The following is a 23,812-nucleotide window of genomic DNA, read 5'->3' as shown; positions in this document are numbered from 1 at the left end:
CTGTGCTATTGTTCAACAACACTACAAAACTGAAATCACATCAGAAATGAGTTATACCTTCAAAAATGTAAAGTATTCAAACTAACAGAAGGCTAAATAGAGATCTTAAATAAACCAGTTGCAAAAGAAAAATAAATTTTGATACAAACATCACCTTTCAAATTATTGTCAATGAACTCCTCAGGGTCCCTGAGATCCTTTCTATAAGAAAACTATTGTTTGCTAACTAATGTACTTTTGCCTTTTACAACAACAAAGCTATATAAGGCCAGCATTTCTTTGTATACTTAAACCAAAACTACAAATTGTAACACATTAAATGTAGAAGTAGATATAAAAATCCAGCTGTCTTCTATTAAGTCAGACATTAAAGAGATTTGTAGAAATTAAAATAAAATGAAACAGTGCTACTCCTCATTTTTTAGAAAGGAAATATAATTATCCTCTTTAAAATGTTATTTATGTTAAGTAATAGTTTTATCATTATTTTTAATGTAATAATTTTTAAAAATTTATTCTAATTTCAAATACAATAACTATCAATAGAAGTAACTGTCATAAACAGAAGCTCTTTCTGGCACCCAATTTTTAAAAGGGAAAAAATACTCTTTTAAAAGAGTGCAAAGGGAGTACTGAAACCAAAAAGTTTGAGAACTACTGCTACAAATAAACTAACAAGTAAAAAACTTTTGGTACTCAACTTTTTTCTAAGAATGATTCATATCAGTACTATTGATGTGAATACCAGTTATCCTGAAAAATTGAAAAATAGCATTCTACCAATTTCTTTTTTTCAGAGACAAATCTGTCTTTAATATGTAGATCAGCAAAGAGTAAAGTGAAGATTTACAGACCAATATCAATAGTAAATACTAATTCAAAAAATTTTTAAAAATATTTCAGACTACAAGTCTTGAATTAATAATAATTTATGACCAAGTTAGATTCATGCCACAAATACAAATTTGATCTAACACTAGGAAGACAAAAAACATAGCTAATTAATTTAAAAACAAAAATATCCCACACCAAATGATTATCTCAATAAATTCAGGAAAAATCCCTGGACAAAGTATAGCACTCATTTAAGGAAAGAAATGATTTACAAAGTGTAAACAAAGTGTAAAATAATTGGGATCTTTTTCAATATTATGAAAAGTATCTATGTAAAACCAAAAACAAATGTCATATACAAAGGGATACACACTAAAACATTTACCAATAAAAACAGGAGTAAAGCAAGAATGCCTAGTGTTATGGGCCAGAACTCTGAATTTAAAACAAAGAATTCTTACAAGGTACTAAGACAGTGGAATTGATAATGGTGATTACTGAACTGAAAGGAAGGCTGCTCTCAGAGACCCCAACAAAATCTGAACCAAGAGAACCGGAACCAAGAGAGAGAACATTACATCTAATCCTTCATTGCTGTTTGATATAGCTTAGAAGTGTTTCCAATAACAATAATACAAGATAATTAAAAGAAATTAAAAACTAAACAAAAAAAAATACATATGTAAAATTAAGCAAAAAGAAAATAAAATATTGCATGATGGTTTACACAGAAAATCCTAGGAAATCAGAAAATATACTAATTGAGAAATAAAGAGATTCATCAAATTTGCAGACTGCAAAATAAGCTCTCAAAAATCAGTTTCATGTTGAAATAAAGCAATAAATCAAAGGGAGCATAATAAAAAAGAAAATCCAATTCAAAATAATAAAAAATGCATACAATATCTTAAAATCAAAATTAGAAAAGCATACTCAGTACCCTTTGTATTGCTATGTGTTCCTTGAAAATGCTAATTAATAATTATTTTAAAAGATCAAAATAGCTAAAGGAATATTCCATATATTAACACATCCTGAGCCACGCCGATATAGTAAAAATAATAATAATAATAACATCAATTTAGCATTTTAATACTTAACCAAACTGCCAAAATAATATTTTATAGAAATTAATAAAATAATAAAATTCATTTGGAGAAACTAAAGATATACAATATCAAGGGGTATTTCTTGATTCATTCATTGAGTTAGGAGTGGAAATTAATTAATACTTCCACACTTCAAACTATGTTAAAAAGTAGCAGTCATCAAAACCATTTAGTATACTTTTTAAAAATAGAGGTAGATCAATGGAACAAATTAGATAATTAGAAATAATGGAACTCAAAAACCCAGTCTTTGATAAATGTTGAAACAAAAATACTTTGGAAAGAACTTTTTTATTTTCTGGAAAAAAAACTGGAAAGTAGTATTTAGATCAAGACCTTACATAGTATATTTTATAATAAATTCAAAATGGATATATAATCTAACTGTTAAAGTCTATGCCAAAAAAAATAAAAATAAAAATAGAAGGGACATTGATCACATGCCTTTTACAGCTATAATAGGAGATATATTCCTAACTAAACATAGTGGCAAGTGAAAAAGATAAATTATATTATTTTGATAACATGAAATTGAGATGCTTCTGAATAATAATAAAAAAAAAAGGTATGTATGTTGGGTAAGAATAAAATGAAAAAAATGTGGGGGGAAATCCTGCTATCCAATTTCCTAGATTTTTAGACAATTAATAGAAAACTCAAAGAAATATTTAAGACCAAAAGTCATTCCCCAATAGATCAATGGTCAAATTACATGACTAGGTCCAAAGAAATTTCATACAGGTTAGTCGCCATATGAAAGAATGCTCCAAATCATTACTAAGAAGAGAAAAACCCATTCAAATAACTCTTATTTTTGTCATATACTCATAAGTTGGAAAGGGTGACTAAAGATAGGAGTAGTGTTAGAACTGTGAAGTACTTTTAAAAATCATTTTGAAAAGCAATTTTGAATTAAACATGTAAAGTAGGTAAAATGTCTATAACCTTTGGGCCTTGAAACTTTATTAGTAGACATATATCTCAAACAGGTAAATAATAAGCAAAAAAAAAAAAAAAAACACTCCATAAACAACCACATATTTATTCAGTTTTGTTGTTATTGATATGGTTGTTGAGTATGTGTGTATAGGCATACAAAAGAACTAGGATCAACAAGATTCATTGGTTAGGGAAATGTTGGGCATATTTTGCTAAATAATTATAATGGAATATGAATCTGTTATAAGGAATTATGAATATGTTGAATACAGAGAAGACTTCCATGAACTCATTCAAAATTAAGTAAATAATGAAAGAAATCTATGTAATTAATAATAAATAGAAATGGAAAAAAACCACCACAAAACAACTGAAAATAAATGTTTCAAAATGACAAAGAATAAGTATGACTTTAACAAGGACATAGAGGACACATCTCTTTTCACTCTTTGCAAAAGAAATGGTGTTTATAAGTATGGAACACAACAATATTGTCACATTTTTCTGAATGGATTAATGTTTTGCTAATTATTTTCTCTTTCTCCTTTTTATTTTTTCTTTCTCTAAAATTGCTTATTATGTGGTTTGACTGCTTAGAAAGGATTCAGGGGAAATTTCAAGGATCAGTTGCTTTATGTATATACATGCTTCTCTCCTCCATAGATTATAAACTATTTGAGAACAGGGGCTATTTCATTTTTCTCTTTATTTTCAGTAAATAGCTTAGTATTGAGACATAAAAAGAACTTAGTAAATGATTTGTTCACTGACTTGTTTAGTACTTAATACCTTTAAGACACTATTGAAAATAAAAAGATTAAAACCCTCCCTTGTCCTTATAGAACCTCAATTCCATAAAAGGAGAAGCAGGGGAATAAGGGAGGAAGAAGAATTACTACTGAAAAAGGCAGAGAAGAAAGTGAAAGTAGAATCAAAATTGTAATTTTACAAATCCTACAGGAAAGGTGAATGTAAAAAATGAAGAGGTATACAATGTTGCATGCTTAAGAAAGAGCAAAATATTTGATCCACAATATTTGGTGATGAAGGTTATTGGAGAAATGAGATAGCAGACTTACCTGGGTAAAAAGGTAAAAAAGCTTTTCTAGATATTTGGAAAAGCAAAGAGGAAATGAGACAATTTTTTTGTAGGGTACTATTTCTGAGTGAGCAAGAGGGAGAGGAAGTGTTAGGAAATATTTTAATATATTATTTTATATGTTATTTTATATATTCTTATCAGGGTAATATATTGTTTATAGAAATGTATATATGTATATATACGATTTTATATATTCTTTTTATATATTATCAGACCTTATTGTTAAAAACTATATTTTCTTCAATGAGACTATAGATGTTTCAAATTCTTTATTGAATGCAAAAATAAGGAATTATTTTCTTTTATCATAGAATGTTTAAGAATTACAATTTTGCTGCAAGAATCATAGAAAGTTTCCAAGGCTTCTAGAAGGAGAATCTATTTCTTTAAAAATATTAATTATAACCATACTATATTATTCATATTAGATGTGAAATTGAATACTATGTGTATGTACTCACGTGTGTATGTGTGAGTAATACACACACACACACACACACACACACACACACATTTCAAGTAATCTCCAGGTTGATGAATTATAACTACATGACATTAGAATTCCATTTGTCTTTGAAAGCAGGGACTTTGTGATTCTTTGAATCCCCAGAATTTATCACAGTCCCTGGCATGTGAAAAGTTGTTAATAATGCTTATTGACTTTTGGACGTGGAATATGGGGTGAGGCCCATATGATTTTATGAAAAACTCTTTCAATTACAGTTCTCTGTGATTAAGTCTGAATCCACAGTTGAATACTTTGCAAGAATTGTTTTCCATTCTTTTCAAAATAATGTGGTCTGGCAAATGTCACTTAGCAATTCTGCTCCATGTAGATTGTTCTGCTGTCTCTGATTAATAAAAAAGAGGAGGAGGGGAAGTCAGAATTTCCCAATAGGTAACTCCCTTATAGGATTAGATCTAAAAGTTTCTAACAATTAAATGGCTGCTGGAAATATACCATAACTCAATAAAATAGCACTGGGAATCATCATCTATTTCTATGTTGATTGGATCTATTTTTTTAAAACATTTTTCCTCCTCAAAGTGGGGAAAAATTTATAGAGGTCTACTAAAATTCAGTGTAAATTTTGTTGAAGATGAACAACAGAAGGCTCAGTCAATGAAGTTCAAAGCATAGTTTTCTGGAGAAGGTTAAAGGTTAAAGTGCAGAGAATTGGGGGGTAGGGTGGGGGTGGTGAAGACCTTTAGAATAAAGCTACAAAATAGTCTTCAAATCAAATAGTCTTTATTGAGGTCTTAAAGATGTTAAGAAATAAAGTGAAAGCAAACAGAAATCTATGGCATTAAAAAAAATACCCCAAATTCTGCTTACAATCAATTCTAGAAAAGACAACATCTATCTTTTAGGTGATTCTTACGTTTATATTGAATTCATATGATTTTGTATAAAATTACTTTACTAAGCACACCATAGACACATGAACAATTCTTATATGTCATAATAGTCCTTATAAGCTTAGAATTGAAGAATTACAAAAACCTTATTACCAAGGGATCATTGTTCAATGTTCTATCACAGTAAACAAATATTTTGTACTTGATTAAATAGATATATAATGTTGTGAATTGCCATGATTCAAGGTTTTTCTAGATGTCAAATTTTAGGGAAAATTTAAATCAAATACTTTTTTTTAAACATTGATTCAAAATTGGCTTGACTGAAATTTTAACTTTTCTGGTATGTGCAACAAGTATTTATTATATGTCTACTGTGTACCAGGTACTGAGTGAGATGCTGGAAGTTCAGGCAAAAAACATCCTATTCTTAATGAGCTTGCATTTTATTGGATAGTGTTCATTGATTTATAGACAAATTGTTTTATGTGTAGACATGGTCCTAATATGATAACATCGAATGATAGCTCTTTAAAACTAGAAAGGACATTAAAAATCATTTGAACACAGCCAAAATTTTTGTGGCATTTTGAGAATAGACAACTAAAGAAGAAATCCAAAAGTATTCAGGTCACATAACTTTTACATATGGCAATGCTATACTGAAGACTATTAGTCATTCAAAAATAACGGATTTTTAAAAAATCACTTATCCAACAAGTGCATGGTAAGCCATTTAAGATGACCCTAGTTCAAGACCTACCTGGAAAATGATTAGCTTCATAGATATAGGCTCTGTTTGTCCCCAACAACTCTATAAATGAAGCAGAGGAGATAATTTATTTTATTGGTATATTTTTCTTTGCCAACAAAATTTGCACTTGAAATTACAGAACAAGAATAGCTTCAAATAAGGAATTGATATTCAAAACAAGTAAACAAATTGTAAGTGAGCATCTAGTTGCCTTTGGTGGATTCAAGTCACCTGGTTAAGATGGATATTCTAATACACTGAAAAAAACTAGCAGATGTGATAGGAGATATATCTTAAAGTATAAAGAGGCAAATAAACCAATTTTCAAAGAGGATTAGAGAGCAAGCTATACAATATAGGCCAGAGTACTCAACTTACAAAAATTCTGGATTTAATAATAACAGTAATAATAATAACTATTATTTGTAAAAATGCTTTGTGTATATCATGTCAATTGGCAATTAACATATAACTGTATCTATAAAGAGAAGTCTACTTACAAAAAAGTAGAATGGCTTCATTAAAAATAGAAAATTCCTAATTAGCCAAATTTCTTTTGGGGCAGGTTTATTAAATAAGTAGATCAAGAAAATGTTATGGATATGATTTATCTAGATTTTAGTAAAACTTTTGATATTGTATGCCAAACTATTCTTATGAAGGTAAAAATATGTAGACTACATAATAAAATTATATGATTCCAAACAAGTAGGTGTAATGTTCAGTCTACCTTTCTGGAGGACCTCAGGACCAACCTTGATCTTAGTGCAAGAATGCAGGAGGCAGGACAGCCACCATGAGGCTGGTCAAAGATAGAATGTCTATCTTCCAGTCCTGCTTTGCCTTATATATCTTATTGTAATTACATCATTACCACATACTGATTATGTGTGAACTTAGAGAATCATTATATCACCTTACTAACTCCTAAGTATAGATGTGAACTAGAGAACCATTATCTCATCAATTCAATTGAGTTAACACCTTGTTTCAAGTATACTTCTCCAGAGCTCCAGCTCTCTTCGTCTCCCTCTTTCTTTTGTTTTAGAACACAGGTGGTCACACCCTCCCTGACTTCTCAGGAAGAGTGGTGAAAAACACCCCCCCCAAAAAGGAGGTGATCCAGTCCTTCCTGATTTCTCAGGGAGATGAGAACATCAAACCAGATATTGTTAGCAGGTTTCCTCTGGGCTGAAGGGTCTTACCTGAAAAATGTATACATAAATCAATCAACCTGAGAGATATTACACAAGCACATATTAATATAACACAGGCTAGTTGTGATGTAACAAACAACATGAATCAACATGAGGAATTATGAATGTCCATAACTGCTAGAGATAGCCCAAAACCAATCTATTGCCCATTACTTCATGTGTCAAGAAAACCAATGATTCCTGCAAGTTTTGAAGTCCTGCATCAATCTCATCAACAATTTTTGATGTCTATGAGTCAATTGCCATACATATAAGGTTAACAGCCATCCTTTTTCAGTGGCACTTGTAGACAGAGATGGAACTGCCCAATGTTTCTTGGGTCTTCTTCTTTGTTTCAAGGGTCTTCTCCATCTCTCTCTGATGGACAAGGCAAATACAGCTCGTTGGGACCCATCTGATTCCTTCTCCATCTGTAGAGATACAAGCAAACCCTCTCCCCCAAGCAGTTAACCTATCTGGTCCCTTCCATTCACCACTTTCTAGATCTCTCCACATGACCTGGCGATTATCTAAGGATAGTGGAGCTGCTCTTACTGGACTCTACCCTCCCAGTGGGTTATAAAACCTGTCTGCCAGAGCCAGTGCATTTTTATCAAAAATAAAATAAAAAAAAAAAATTAATGGTATAGAGAACTAAGTTTAGGAGTCCTTGAGGACTAAAAGACATGCCAGCAGTGTGTAAAATCTGATACTGTGCACAGAAGTGTACAAAATGTTTAGAAGTATATGCAGGTCAATTATCAGTTTTTATTGCTTATGGAACACCCAATTGCAAAAGCTTATATAAGCAATTCAGTGACCACTTGGGCTGTCTCTTTTGCCACTGGTATTGCAAATGTAAATCTTGACATGGTGTCAACTACAACATGGATAAAAGATAGACACCAAAAGATTTATAATGGGTCACATCCATTTCCCAAATTTCAATGGGTCTCAAACCATGAAGGTTTTTCTCTGAAGGGAGTATAGGAGCGTGGAAAGGAAGGCAAGTTGTACAGGCTTTTACTATGTTCCTAGCTACCTCTTTTGTTATCCCAAATTGCAAATGTAAAGCTTGAGCAGCCTGATGATATTTAGAATGAGATTCTTGGGCTGCCTGAAATAAAGGAGTATTGGCCAATATGATTAGAAGGCTATCTATAGCCTTTGAATTACCATCAAAAATGGTAGTCCACTATGTGAATAGACATGCAAAATATAGATCTTACCTGGATGCTTTCTCACTTGCTTTTGAAGTTCCTTAAAGAACTAATATATATTAGAAGCTACAAATTTTATTTGGGCTGTGGCAATTCTTTGTACCACACCTGCTAAATAGGCCAAATCAGATATTATATTTATATCTCCTGGATAATAATAAGAGCTAGCATGATTGCATACAATTCATTCTGCTGAGTGGATTGAAAAGGAATTCTGACTACTATATTTATAGTTAAGTCATGAAAGTACACAGCACAAATTTTATGTTTGGATGCATCTGTAAAGATAATTGGTCCTTTAAGAGGAACATTAGAAACCTTTTCTTGAAGAATCCATTGCCAATTATGTAATAGTTGGGTTATCTTTAATGGAGATCATGTGTAAAATTTGGAGCCATGGCCAATAAAATTTGCTATTCTGAGATGGTTTCACAGCATATATTAATTTGTGCATTGATATAAAAGGTATATATCTTGTCAGTCTTATCCCAAATAATTTTACTGCTCACTTAATTGCCTTTAATAAAATTCTAGCCACAAGCACTGGGTAAGGAATAAGGTTTTGTTCTGGTTGTGCTGGGAGGTTCACCATGCTATCACAAAAACTGATATTTCCAAGGGTTCCTAAATGACACTTTCAATCACATTGGATAAAACCAGTTCACCTTCTCTCAAAGCCTTTTGAGCTTCTTTCATAGGCTCACATGGTGAGGTTAAAGCAGTATCTCCTCTTAAAATGTCATATAATGATTGTAATTGAAAGGTAGTTAAGCCTAACACTGAATGCATCCTTTGAATATCTCCTATCAATTTCTGAAAGTCATTTAAGGTGTTCAATTTCTCTGTTTTTAAAGAAAGTTTTTTTTTGGTTTTGTTTTTTTTTACTGTAAGTACCTTAGGATACACTTCATATCCTAAATATTGAAAAGAAGCATGACTTTGAATTTTTTTTCCTAGAGCTATATGTAATTTGTAGTTCCTTAGTGTTTCTATGGTCTTTTGTAGTCATGCTTCTAACATTTGCTCTTCAGGTATACACCCCAAGATATCATCCATGTAATGCTTTTCTTCCTGGAATAAGAGCAGTAGCCACATACATTTGGCACATAGTAGGGACATTTTTTATTCCCTGTAGCAAAACTGTCCATTCATATCTTTTATAGACTCACCTAAATTAACACTAGATACTGAAAAGGCAAAATCTTTTCACATCTTCCTTATCTAGAGCGTTAGAATAGAATCAATGCTTAATGTCTATAACCCAAAGAGGCCATTCTCTAGGCAATTGAATAGGAGAAGGAAGTGCACACTGAAGAGTTAACATAGTTTCCATCTGTTCATTTACCTTTCTTAAATCAGTCAACATCCTCCATTTTCCAGGTTTCTTTCTTACAACAAATACTGGGGAATTCCAAGGACTTAGAGAAGGTTGCTTCTGTACTATATCTAATAAGGCCTGAATTCTATCACTACTAAGGGCCATTGTTCTACACACATTGGTGTATCAGTTTTCCACTGAATAGAAACAAGTGAGAATGCAGTCAGGCTTTCAACAGCAGCCCTGCCTAAAAAGGCAAAATACTCAATTGTAATCCTAATTGTTGTAAAATGTCTCTTCTCCATAGATTTATGGGGATTTTTTCAACTACAAAACAAATAAAATCTCCTGTTTCACCTTTAAATATCCATCTCAAAAGGGTAGCATTAACTTCATCTGCTATTGATTCTCCTATGCCAGACATATAAATGTCTGCCTTAATCTTTGGCCAAAGACTGCACCAATTGCCACCTCTAATGACTGTACCTTCTGCACCCATGTTTACCAACCCTTCCAGTGTTATGCCATTTACATAGATAGTGAGCATAGGATGCGCAGCTGTGATAGCTGCGATGTAGAATATTCCTGGATTCTGTTTTTGGGAGTCAAAATATGGGCAAATATCACCAGATTGCCCATTAGAAGTATGTATCAGTAAACCTGATGCTACTACTTCTCCTGGTTGATAAGTCAAACATTGTCTACCTGTATCAGTGACTGGGATAATTGCTACACATTCTCTAGTTCCCCAATCAGTGTATTTATGAACACTGTTTTGTAAGCACTCTCAAGAGGTTTAGTGGTCAAGCCTACTGTGCCTGGTGGCAAAGGATCCATAATCCAGAGAGGGACAGATTTCACCTCTCCCAGGGATATCTAAGTTTTTCCAGCTACATACAATTTTATTCCCCCAATTATAATCTCTTTCCCCCATCAGGTTCCTTTTCCGTTGATTAATCATGTAATTCCTTTCTCCCAACATGTTACTTCTTGGTTGATTGATCATGTTGGAGTACTGAACTTCTAAAGACTCTCTGGGTATAACATCAGCTGCTATCATTACCTGGAGCCTTCAGCTTCCCATTTCCTTGAGTCAATCTATATTCTGATGCCCAGTGGAAGCCTCTGTTGCATTTTAGTCTTGTTCTCCCACTCTGTCTTCTCTGCCAACATTGAGCTTTCAAATGCCCTACTTTACCACATTGAAAGCATTGATGAATCTCTCTGTAAGTCCCTTGCCAAAAAGGACTCTGTCTGCTCATATTCAGATCTTGAGAATTCTGCATCATAGCCTAGGAATAAAAGGTATTTGTGCCCATTTTGGCACAGCATCTTATGATCTCACCTAAAGGAGTATCCTTTTGTAGTCCTAGTATAATTCTTCTACAAAACTCATTTCTTTATCAAGTTGTCTTACCATAATTTCTATTCCTACATTTTCAGTAATAGTTCATATGATAGCTATCTGCATACATCCCAAAAATTAGCAAAGGGTTCATTTGGACCTTGCACTATTTTCATGAAGGCTTGCCCTCTATCTTGTCTTCCTGGGAAGGTGTCCCATGCTTTGATAGCAGCAGCAGCAGCAGCAATTTGCTCATAAGCTGCTATAGGGTAATTAATCTACGCTAAAATGTTTGCATATAGATCTAAACCTTCTAGTTGATCAATGGTGACTAGCATATTAACTCCATGTTGCCTATTTCCTTGGGCTCATATTCTACAGAGTTCATTATACTCAGAAAGCCACAACAAGTTTTGTCCAGGTTCTAGACTTGTCCTTGCTATAGATTTCCATTCATTAGAGATTAAAATTTCAAAAGCCAAATTCTCTAATAACATCTTAATATAAGATGATGTAGACCCATAAAGAGTGCAAGCCTTTTTCAGATCTTTGATAATTTCCAAATTAAATAGAGTGTACTTTCTTTTTTCTTGACCTGAAGAGTTAAAATCTTCAATTACAGAGTACACTTCTATTCTCAAATCAGATGTATCTTGTCTTTCATTTTTAGCTTTAATTAATGCCTTTTGTAATCCTGTCATAGGGGGTGGACAAAGCTGCTGCATAGGTGGTTCTGATTGAGATTCCTTACTTTCATCAGCACTGTACTTAACTCCTTCCTTATCCAATTCTTCGACCTTTTCAGCTGTTTTGTCAGAACCTCTCCTGCTCTTTCTCCTTTTTCCTTATTTTAGAACTTAGATAATTCCTAATAGTCAATTGTATTATGTTGTATATGTAGAATGTTTCCTCAGGAATTGAATCAGGACCATTATCACTGTAATATTCAATTAGTTGCTCTCCCACTAGTTTTCACTTATCTGGCTCTAATTTTTCTTCCTTAGAGAAACAAGGAGATGTGTATTCTAATGTATCTAAGAGTTCAATAATCTGCTCCCAAGTTACAATCAAACTTTGCCATTTTATTAATCTAACTATGCTTTCTACACACTTCCCTTTGGTAGGGGAGGCTCTTTTCTTAGTATTAGTAATCTCTTAATATTATAATATTTCTTAGTATTCATATTTCTTATCTACACTTTTTGTTATAAACCTATCATTGTTAAGTCAATTCTACATAGTCCATCTTTATGATTAAACAATACCTTCTTTTAAAATTATCTTTTTCTTCTCTTCTGTCAAAGTATGTGTACATATGTTCTAGATCTCTCATTTGAAATTTTTGAATATCCTATTTGGAGAGATTTATTCTCTTATATTCATTTATTATGAATTCAACTTTTTTAACCCACATTTTCTTATTTATTATTATTATAGCTTTTTATTGACAGAACATGGGTAATTTTGCAACATTATTCATTGCACTCACTTCTATTCTAACTTTTTCCTTCCTTCCCTCTACCTTCTCCCCTAGATGTTAAATATGTTAAAGTATATCTTAAAGTATATGTGTGCAGATGCATACAGTTCTCTTGTTAAACAAAAAAAAATGGATTCATAAGGTAAAAATAACCTGGGAAGAAAAACAAAAATGCAAATAGTCCACATTCATTTCCCACTGTTACTTCTATGGTATAGCTGATTCTGTCCATCACTGATCAATTGGAACTGAATTGGATCTTCTCTTTGTCGAAGATATCCACTTCCATTGGTATATATCCTCATACAATATTGTTGTGGAAGTGTATAATGATCTTCTGGTTCTGCTCATTTCACTTAGCATTAGTTCATGTAAGTCTCTCCAATCCTCTCTGTATTCATCCTGCTGGTCATTTCCTATAGAACAATAATACTCCATAATATTCATATAGAAACAGTTTCAATTTCATCATTTGAAAATTGTCTGTTCACAATTCTCAGATGATGAAATTGAAACTATATCCACTCATATGAAAGAGTGTTCCAAATCACTACTGATCAGAGAAATGCAAATTAAGACAACTCTGAGATACCACTACACACCTGTCAGATTGGCTAAGATGACAGGAACAAATAATGATGAATGTTGGAGGGGATGTGGGAAAACTGGGACACTAATACATTGCTGGTGGAATTGTGAAAGAATCCAGCCATTCTGGAGAGCAATTTGGAACTATGCCCAAAAAGTTATCAAACTGTGCATACGCTTTGACCCAGCAGTACTACTACTGGGCCTATATCCCAAAGAAATACTAAAGAGCGGAAAGAGACCTGTATGTGCCAAAATGTTTGTGGCAGCTCTATTTGTTGTGGCTAGAAACTGGAAGATGAATGGATGTCCATCAGTTGGAGAATGGTTGGGTAAATTATGATATATGAAGGTTATGGAATATTATTGCTCTGTAAGAAAGCACCAGCAGGAGGAATACAGAGAGGCTTGGAGAAACTTACATCAACTGATTCTGAGTGAAATGAGCAGAACCAGAAGATCACTATACACTTCAAGAACAATACTGTATGAGGATATATTCTGATGGAAGTGGAAATCTTCAACATAAAGAAGATCCAACTCACTTCCAGTTGATCAATGATGGACAGAGGTAGCTACACCCAGAAAAGGAACACTGGGAAATGAATGTAAATTGTTAGCACTAATATCTGTCTGCCCAGATTACATGTACCTTCGGAATCTAATGCCTATTGTGCAACAAGAAAATGGTATTTACACACATGTATTGTATCTAGGTTATATTGTAACACATGTAAAATGTATGGGATTGCCTGTCATGGGGGGGGAGGGAGTAGAGGGAAGGGGGATAATTTGGAAAACTGAATACAAGGGATAATATAATATCTATATCTATATATCTATATCTATATACATATATATATAATTTTTAAAAATCAGCTTTTCTTTAATTAAAAAAAAAAAAAAGAAAAGAAAATTGTCTGTTCATATCCTTTAACCATTTATCAACTGGAGAATGGCTTGATTCTCTGTATATTTTAGAAATGAGGCCTTTATCAGCATTTTTAAATGTAAAAATGTTTGCCCAGTTTATTGCTTCACTTCTAATGTTGTTTTTGCATTAGTTTTATTTGTACAAAAGCTTTTTAATTTAATATAATCAAAATTTTCTATTTTGTGATCAATAATGACCTCTAATTCTTCTTTGGTCATAAATTCCTTCCTCCTCCACAGATCTGAGAGGTAAACTATCCTATGTTCCTCTAATTTATTATCTCATCTTTATGCCTAAATCATGAACCCATTTTGATCTAATCTTGGTGTACAGTGTTAAGTGTGGGTCCATGCCTAGTTTCTGCCATATTAATTTCCAGTTTTCCTAGCAGTTTTTGTCAAATAGTGAATTCTTATTGAAAAAGTTGGGATCTTTGGGTTTTTCAAACACTAGATTGCCTTAGTTAATGACTATTTTGTCCTGTGAACCTAACCTATTCCACTAATCAAGTAGTCTATTTATTATCCAATACCAAATGGTTTTGGTGACCACTACTTTATAATATAGATTTACATCAGGTACAACTAGGCTGCCTGTATTTGATTTTTTTTCATTAGTTCTCTTGATATTTTTGACCTTTTCTTCTTCCATATGAATTTTGTTGTTATTTTTTCTAGGCCATTAAAATAGTTTCTTGGGAGTCTGATTGGTATAGCATTAAATAAGTAGATTAGTTTAGGTAGTATTGTCATCTTTATTATATTTACTCAGCCTGTCCAAGAACACTTGATATTTTTCCAATTGTTTAGATCTGACTTTATTTGCATGGAAAGTGTTTTGTAGTTTTGCTCATATAGTTCCTGACTTTCCTTTGGCAGATAGATTTCCAAATATATCATACTATCAACAGTTATTTTAAATGGAATTTCTCTTTGTATCTCTTGCTGTTGGATTTTGTTGAAATATAAAAATGCTGAGGATTTATATGGATTTATTTTGTATCCTGCAACTTTGCTAAAGGTGTGGATTATTTCTAATAGCTTTTTAGTAGAATCCCTGGGATTCTCTAAGTATACCATCATATCATCTGCAAAGAGTGATAATTTGGTTTTTTTCATTATCTACTCTAATTCCTTTAATTTCTTTCTCGACTCTTATTGCCAAAGCTAGCATTTCTAATACAATATTTAATATTAATGGTGATGGTGGGCAACCTTGTTTCATTCTTGATCTTGTTGGGAATGGTTCCAAGTTTATCCCCATTACATGTGATGCTTACTGATGGTTTTAAATAGATACTCCTGACTATTTTAAGGAAAAGTCAATTTATTCCTATACTGGCAAGTGTTTTTAATAGGAATGGATATTGGATTTCATCAAATGCTTTTTCTACATCTATTGAGATGATCATCTGGTTTTTGTTAATTTGATTATTGATATAATCAATTATGCTAATAGTTTTCCTAATATTGAACCAGCCCTGAATTACTTGTATAAATCCTACTTGGTCATGGTGTATTATCCTGGGAATGATTTTCTGTAATCTTTTTTGGTGATATTTTATTTAAGATTTTTGCATTAATATTCATTAGGGAGATTAATGTATAAATTTCTTTCAACCTACCTGGTTTAGGTATCAGTACCATGTCTGTGACATAAAAGGAATTTGGTAGGGCTCCTTCAATCCCTATTTTTTCAAATAGTTTATATAGCATTGGAGTTACTTGTTCTCTAAATGTTTGGTAGAATTCACATATAAATCCATCTGGTTCTGGGGATTTTTTCTTATGGAGTTGATTAATAGCTTGTTCTATTCTTTTTCTAAAATGGGACTGTTAACCAATTTACTTCTTCCTCTGTTAATCTGAACAAGCTACATTTTTGAAGGTAGTATTCCTTTTCATTGAAGTTATTGAATTTATTGACATAAAATTGGGCAAACTCCTAATTATTGCTCTAATTTCCTTTTTATTAGTGTCCTTTTATTAGAGTTCTCCCTTTTCATTTTTAAGACTAATAATTTGATTTTGCTCTTTCTTTTTTTTAATCAAATTTACTAAGGGTTTATCTATTTTGTTGGTTTTTTTCATAAAACCAACTCTTAGTTTTATTTATTAATTCAATAGTTTTGTGTTTTTGTTTTTGTTTTTTTTTTTTACTTTCAATTTTATTAACTTCCCCTTTTATTTTTAGAATTTTAAGTTTAGTATTTGACTGGCATTTTTAATTTGTTTCTTTGTGAGCTTTTTTAGTTACAAGCCCAATTCATTGACCTTCTCTTTCTCTTTTTTATGCAAGTATGCCTCTAGAGATATAAAATTTCCCCTTATCACTGCTTTAGCTTCATCCCACAAATTTTGGTATGATGTTTCATTATTGTCATTTTCTTGGGTGAAATTATTAATTGTGTCTATGATTTGCAGTTTCACCCATTCATGTCTGCTTCCTATCCTTAGAGAAGCTATCTATAGTTAGAGTACCCTTTAATTTTTTTCTCATTTTGACCAAAAAAAAAAAATCAAAGAAAACAAACAAACAAACAAAAGTAAATGAGGTCTGCTTTTTGGGGGGCAGTATGGTATTACCAAGCTTCCTCTACAGACTACCAGAGGTAGCAATGAAGCAGCAGTGGAACAGCAATGGCTGGGCTGCCTACCCAGCGGCCACTCTCTGAGACTCTGAGAGCATGCTCAGTCATTCTCGGTGTTGGATGGGTGTGGTAAAGTCCTGAGAGACCCCAATGTTCTGGGATTGAAGTCTTTACCACTTGTGCTGATCTACTGGCTTGCTGCCAGGGCAAAAAGTTCACACTGGGTAAAGTTCTCCCCACAAATTTTCCAATAGCTGCAACTACACCCCTCCCCTCTCCAATCTGTTCAGTGTGAGCTGCCTTTTGTGCTCTCACTCCCTGCCTGCAGTCTGTGCCTGGTCTAGCCATCCCTGCCCATGAACAAAAACAGACCTTTTCTGGCAAATTTTAAGGATATCTTCTGTTTTATAATGTATTTGTGGGTTTTTTCAGTCAAGCACTAATTCCAAGTCCATATCATGAAAAAAAGTATTCTGAAGGCAAGAAAGAGCTTAGATGGATGTGTGTGTCCTCTCCACCATCTTGGCCAGAAGTCTTGACCTACATTTTCAATTCTGCCTTGAAAAAGACTTAATTTTATTCTTAATCTTTTTTAGAATATAATACATCTTTTGAACCATATTGGCTCCTTTTTGTTCCATATTTTCTCAGTATTCTCTTTTTCCTTGTATAATTTTAGTTCCTTTCTTATCTTCTACTTGTTCATTTAGCCCTGGCTGATTTCTGAATTTTTATTTATTTATTAATTTTGCTTCTGTCTTTATGCAGCCTCTCTGTTGTTGTATTTGTTTAGGAGCTGGATTTTTACTCAGGGTTCCTATCTTTAACTTTATGTCTTTCAGCCTTTCTCTTATATTTCCTGTCATTTGGCTCTGATTTCTCTGAGCACTCTGACTCCTCTTTCTTCAACTGCTAAATTGTTCCCAAAGACTGGTCTTCCTTAGCCTTCTTATGGTGAGAAGTGTTGGGGGCCAACCTGTAGCCCAACCCAAGTGAAATTCTTTTGCAAAAGATCTAATCCTAGTGATTTCTAGTGTTCTTTTCCTCTGGTCTACAATCTTTTCCTTCTATTCAATGCTGCCCTGATGGAGTGCTGAACATTTTGTCTACGAGGTATTTTTTTCCAACTTTTTCCTTTCCAACAGATATGCTTCAATGTTTATTGTTTGGTGGTGTTAATAATGATGGTGGTAGTTTAGTGATTATAGTTGTTGTTATTGTTGTTTAGAATTCACATTTGCCATATCTGTGCTTGAAGGAGAGTGAATAATTGCCATGGAGAAGACAAACAGGGATTCCCCAGAGCCGGACTCCAAAAGCACAAACAAAGTGACTCCTGGTGGAGTCACTTGCCTTAACTGCACATGGTAGAAGGCAGATGGGTAAAAATTCTGAGTCAGAGATTAAGCATTTAAAGTACTCAATGTTATTTCAAGAGGTTTTTTTTATCAGTTTTTCTTTTTTAAATATTGTTGTCTTTATGATTCACATTTATTTACTCTATATATTGACTTTATAGTTGGTACATAATTCCTTTTTTTTCTGAGAATTTGTTCGTATTAGACAATTTAGTAGAATAACAAACCCTCCAGACAATTTTCCAATCATGGGACCTTCAACATTGGGGTTTTAAATGAACAAATTCTTGTGACTGATGAGAAAGAGAGATTTAGTGAAAATATTTTGCAATATGAAATAAAAAAAAAATTCTTTATCTTCTAAGAAAAGATTAAGGCCCTTCCTTTGTTCCATTCTAGAAATAATCTTTGTTTTTTTTAACTGTCCCATGAGATGCAAGTTCTGGCAAAACACACTCTTGAATAAGCCTGAAGAACAGAACTTATGTACCATCTAAATGATTTGTCTTAAGACCAATCCAGCTAAATTCAGAGAGATTCATCACCAAAAAGCTGGAGATATAATGATTTTTTTTTCAGTCACAGCAACTCATAAGGACAATTCATTAAGATAAAGAGGGGTTATATTCTGCATTAGTGGCAGAAAAACTCACAATGTTGAAATTATGGACCTTTGAAGTATCAGAAAATACACATATACCAAATTAATTCAAAATCAGTAGTTTCATCAGTAAGCAAATAAATGTGACTAATAGTATAAAGATTTGCCTTTCTTTGATTTTGTAATTTTGCAAATTATGCTCTATCCATGATTTTTAATTAAGCTTTTTTCTGAAATTGTTAATTTATTAAATTACCTCTGTTATTACTGCTTCTAAGAATAGTTCCAAACTTTTCCTAGTGTTGATTTCTCACATGAAACATTTCTAGTTAAAAGGAGAATGATCCCTATCAATAATTGGTGGTGACATATATTAAGAGATATAAGAAATTAGGAATGGTCCCTTGTTAGGCTTTTCTCTCTCTCTCTCTCTCTCTCTCTCTCTCTCTCTCTCTCTCTCTCTCTCTCTCTCTCTCTCTCTCTCTCTCTCTTTTTAGTAGCTTACCAAGTCAAAAATAATTGTTAAGTAGAAGAAGAAAATGATTTTGATGACACTTTAATTTAAACATAATACTTGACTCCATCCCAAAGTTCTTACTTTGCTTCTGCTCAAAGACTATAAGGGTTATAAGTAATTAAAAGAAAATCTGAAATGAAGAATTCAAATTTTCCTCTGCTTTGATCTTGAAATTCCTTCTAGCATTCCTATCATTTTCTCCTTATGCTTTCTTCCATTTCTTTTTCAACTCCCTCAAAACTTGACTTTTCAAAGATAACTCTGGAGCATTTTCCTCAGTCTACCCCTCACAGTGTCTATCCCATATTGATTGAAATTATCTTGTGAAATATCAGGTAGTATCAGAGAGAGACTTTTTAAATCTAGACTCACTTTTCTTCTATCTGTTACTGAGTAATGCGTGTTTAACTAAATATTCCCCTACTAGGTTCCCAAATGACCCAAAGATGATCTAATATTTTTAGTTTTTAATATTTATTACATTGCCCCACCAAGTTTATTGTGGGCACCAGATTGATTTGTTTTTATTATAGGATTTTTGGCAGTGAAAGATAATTTCAATACTTTAGAAAGCATCCTTTTCATATGAAGCATCTTCCCCCTCCCAAGTCTGCTTAAATGTTGCCAGATTGCTAATACTCATCTTTTCTCTTTGATCTCTAGTCTAAAATCACCAAAATCTATGTCATTGGGAATCCTGTAAATCTTTCAAAATGCAAAATCAATCATTTTAAATTTCTTTTAGTCTCATGAATTTTTAATCTCATACTCCTTTTATTCACATTCTTCCAGACATTTTAAGTAATTCCTACTTTAAAGTGACTGCTAGCTTCTTCCACAACAAATAAGTAACAGTAACAAATGTACTTATAAGATACTATTTAAACAGAAAAGTATGTTTTCCCCAATTAGGAACAGCTTTCATTTAAATATTTCTTGTTTCCTAATGTGTTATTGGGTAAAATAATTGTATATCTAATATAAAATCAGATTCAGTTAAAAGTCAAATTGTCTCAATTGACTTCCAGCTCAAGAAATAAAATGAGAGGTCAGGAAGTGCAAGAATAATGAACTAGTAATAGAGATGGAGTCAGGTGTTAATCATCTCTGGAAACTTTGAATCTGTCATACTTAGAAATAGAAGAACTCTTGTTATTTAACTTGATGAGTTAGCTGCTTAAGGAGCTATTCAAAGTGAAATGTCTGACCCAAGAAGAAAGTTAGCTGATTTCTGTAACTTAGATAATTTGGTGAAAGCTAAAAACTTGTCAGTGACTAGAGCAAAACAGAAAATGTTCTAGCAACTGAGGAAATAAAACCACAAATGTTAGTCTCTTAATGGCCTGAGGTCAGTTTGGGAAATCAAAATGTTTCTTTGTCTATCTCTTTGTTCATTAAAAAAAAAAAAAAAAAAAAAAAAAAAGATATATATGGTACTTCTGAGATATGAATGCTATGCTTAAATAAATTTTTGGATTTACTTTGAATTGATGTAAAAAAGTTTGAAAAAATTGGGATTGTACAATAACGATAAGAAATCAAAGGAACTTTTCTGAAATGAAATCAGGAAGATAATTTAATTTGGAAAAAATCATTTTTAAGTATAGTGTAGTTATAAAAAAGGAGAATAACCTGGAAGGTGAAGAAATCCTGGGCTGCAGATCTTTTGATATTTTCATGATGTCAACAAAGTAATCATATTCTACTTCTCACAAAAGAAAACTACAAATATTTATGTCAATTCTTCTTCAGACATCAAAGGGGAAAGGAGAGAGAGACCCAGAGAGAGCACTACTGAGATACTGGAAAATCAGCCTGTCAGAAATTTCATTTAAATCAATATCTTATACCACATTCAATCATAGTATCCTGATAGACATGAATCTATTAAAATTTGTACATTTTATATATATATGCATGTGTGTGTGTGTGTGTGTGTGTATAAAATAAATCTTTCACTACTATGGATAGTGAATAAATACATAGGCAAAGGATAAGGATAATTGACAAAAACATTTTTGAAGGAACAAAATTGTTGTAACTAAAAAAATAAGAGAAAGTCTCTGACAAGGAAAACATTTATGGGAATAGTCAATGTAATGGTGTTCTAAAAATAAAGAAACATTAGTGTCTTGCTTTTGGAGCTATGAATTGGTTAATGAATTCTGGTGAAAATTAGAATTCTTAAAAGATAGGGACAACAATGTTTAAATCCAGAGACTTTCCAATTAGACATATACTCCAAGGAAATCAACAACAACAAAAAAAGGTCAGTATATCCCAAAACATTTTGTTGTTGTTGTTCAATCATTTTAGTTATGTCTGACTCTTCATAACTCCCTCTGGGGGTTTTCTTGACAATCATACTGGAGTAGTTTGTCATTTTATTCTCCAGCACATTTTACAGATAATGGAACTGATGCAAACAGAGCTAGTAATAGTCTGAGGCTGTATTGGAACTCATAAGTCTTCTTGATTCTAAGCCAAATGCTTTATCCATTGCCCAACCTAGATAATGGGCATGAGATAAAAAGAAAGAGAGAGAAATAAAGAGAAAGAGAGAGAGAGAGAGAGAGAGAGAGAGAGAGAGAGAGAGAGAGAGAGAGAGAGAGAGAGAGAGAGAGAGAGAGAGAGAGAGAGAGAAAGAAAGAAAGAAAGAAAGAAAGAAAGAAAGAAAGAAAGAAAGAAAGAAAGAAAGAAAGAAAGAAAGAAAGAAAGAAAGAAAGAAAGAAAGAAAGAAAGAAAGAAAGAAAGAAAGAAAGAAAGAAAGAAAGAAAGAAAGAAAGAAAGAAAGAAAGAAAGAAAGAAAGAAAGAAAGAAAGAAAGAAAGAAAGAAAGAAAGAAAGAAAGAAAGAAAGAAAGAAAGAAAGAAGAAGGGAGAAAGGGAGGAAAGGAGGGAGGGAGGAAGAAAGGGAGGAAAGGAGGGAGGGAGGAAGAAAGGGAGGGAAGGAGGGAGGGAAAAAAAGGAGAGAGGGAGAAAAGGGGAGAGGCAGAGAGACATTAAAATTCATAATTTTTTTTGGCTAAGATGAATAAAATTGTAGACCTTGCCTTGAACTCTGCTTTGGATTTTTAGCTTTGGACTCTTCAGCTTCCTCAAATGAGAAATAAAAATAATAATAGCTTGTATCTCCCAAAATTATTATGAGAATCAGGTGAGATAATATTTATTGTAATCTTAGCATGGCATCCAACATATAGTAGATACTTAATAAATGCTTCCTTACCTCCTTTAGTTATGCTACATAAAATCATATGAAATTACCTTCTAATTCTGGGGTTGTCATTTTGAATGAAAAAGGTTGTCTAGCTCTTTTTATGGTGGCAAAAACTGGAAACTATAGGAATGTCCATCATTTGGGAATGACAACAAGTTGTGCTACATCATTGTGATGGAATCCTACTGTGCTATAAGAAATGATGAGCTCAATGATTTTAGAAAAACATGGAAAGATGTGCACACACAAAGAAGAATAAAATGAGCAGAACCAAGAGAATATTGTGTAAAACAACAGCAATACTGTTTGAAGAATGATTTTGAGTGAGTAAATCATTTTGACTGTAGTATAAATATCCAAATTAATTATAAAGGACATATGAAAAAAGATTTTATCTGTATCCAGAGAAAGAATTCAAAAATAGAAATTAGCATAGAATAATTTTACATATATATGTATACAGCTATTTGTATCTAATGGTAGACATTTCTGAGGCTGGGGAAGGGGAGGAGGAAAAAAGAGGAAAAGGAAATTTACATGATAACTAGTTGTGTATGTAAAACAAATACCAAAATTTTTACATAGTGAATTTATAGTTTCATGAGGCTGGGGAAGGGGAGGAGGAAAAAAGAGGAAAAGGAAATTTACATGATAACTAGTTGTGTATGTAAAACAAATACCAAAATTTTTACATAGTGAATTTATAGTTTCATGTGCAATAATCTTTTTTATTGTATGATGTTATGAAAATTCTTATTTTATTCCATAAATTTAAAAATAAACAAATAGATAAATAAATCAAATGGCTGTATACCACTATTAGCAGCTCTGGATAGAGGTGACAAATGTTTTCTTAAGGTGGTAATGATGAGGGTTGGGGTCCCTTTAAGATTCCTTTTTAATTGCCCAACCCATGACTGACCTTGATTCACAAATCCTGGTCAAAGGCACCTTTGAATATCCAGGCCCAGCCCCCACCCTCAGCTCAGCTTCCCCCAGCTCTCACCTGATCTGAGCTAACTGAAAAGCCCTCCGAAAACTTAGGAGTACCGCCCATCATTTTTTGGGTATAAAAGAAGTGAACCTGAACGCACTCTTGGCAGGAGCCCTTCCAGCCAACACATGGTATCCTTCCAGCCATGTAGGGGTTCCTGCCCACCTAGCGGCCACCTCTGGCCCTGGCATCTTTCTAACTGAACTTTACTTCCAAATTTCTACAATAAATCTGTAAATTCATTTTACAGGGGACACTGCGCCTCATGGGATTATCTATGAGCCGAGAAATGGGGTTCCCCCTTTCCTTTCCCTCATTAGTAGTAATGATGGTCAGTGCTGACTTGTCACTGTTAC

The 23,812-nt window shown here is 32.8% G+C and overlaps 1 long non-coding RNA gene across 2 annotated transcripts in view; it reads right to left on the bottom strand.

Annotated features, from left to right (window-relative positions):
- Nucleotides 1–4,518: 4,518 nt before the first annotated feature.
- Nucleotides 4,519–23,812, bottom strand: part of LOC141547741 (uncharacterized) — a 38,806-nt gene continuing 19,512 nt past the window's right edge. Inside the window, exons 1-3 of one of the 2 annotated variants that reach the window (XR_012483613.1) lie at nucleotides 7,082–7,271; nucleotides 6,107–6,157; nucleotides 4,519–4,835 (exon numbers count right to left, since the gene is read on the bottom strand). This is a non-coding gene — a long non-coding RNA (uncharacterized LOC141547741). Of the gene's footprint in view, nucleotides 4,836–6,106; nucleotides 6,158–7,081; nucleotides 7,272–23,812 lie in introns of those variants that run through there. The other variant, XR_012483614.1, reaches the window with a different exon arrangement.

The sequence above is a fragment of the Sminthopsis crassicaudata genome, chromosome 6 (genome assembly GCF_048593235.1).
Source record: "Sminthopsis crassicaudata isolate SCR6 chromosome 6, ASM4859323v1, whole genome shotgun sequence".
NCBI classification, from domain to species: domain Eukaryota; kingdom Metazoa; phylum Chordata; class Mammalia; order Dasyuromorphia; family Dasyuridae; genus Sminthopsis; species Sminthopsis crassicaudata.
Note: the sequence above shows the minus strand (reverse complement) of the source record. Positions and strands in the feature narration are given on the sequence as shown.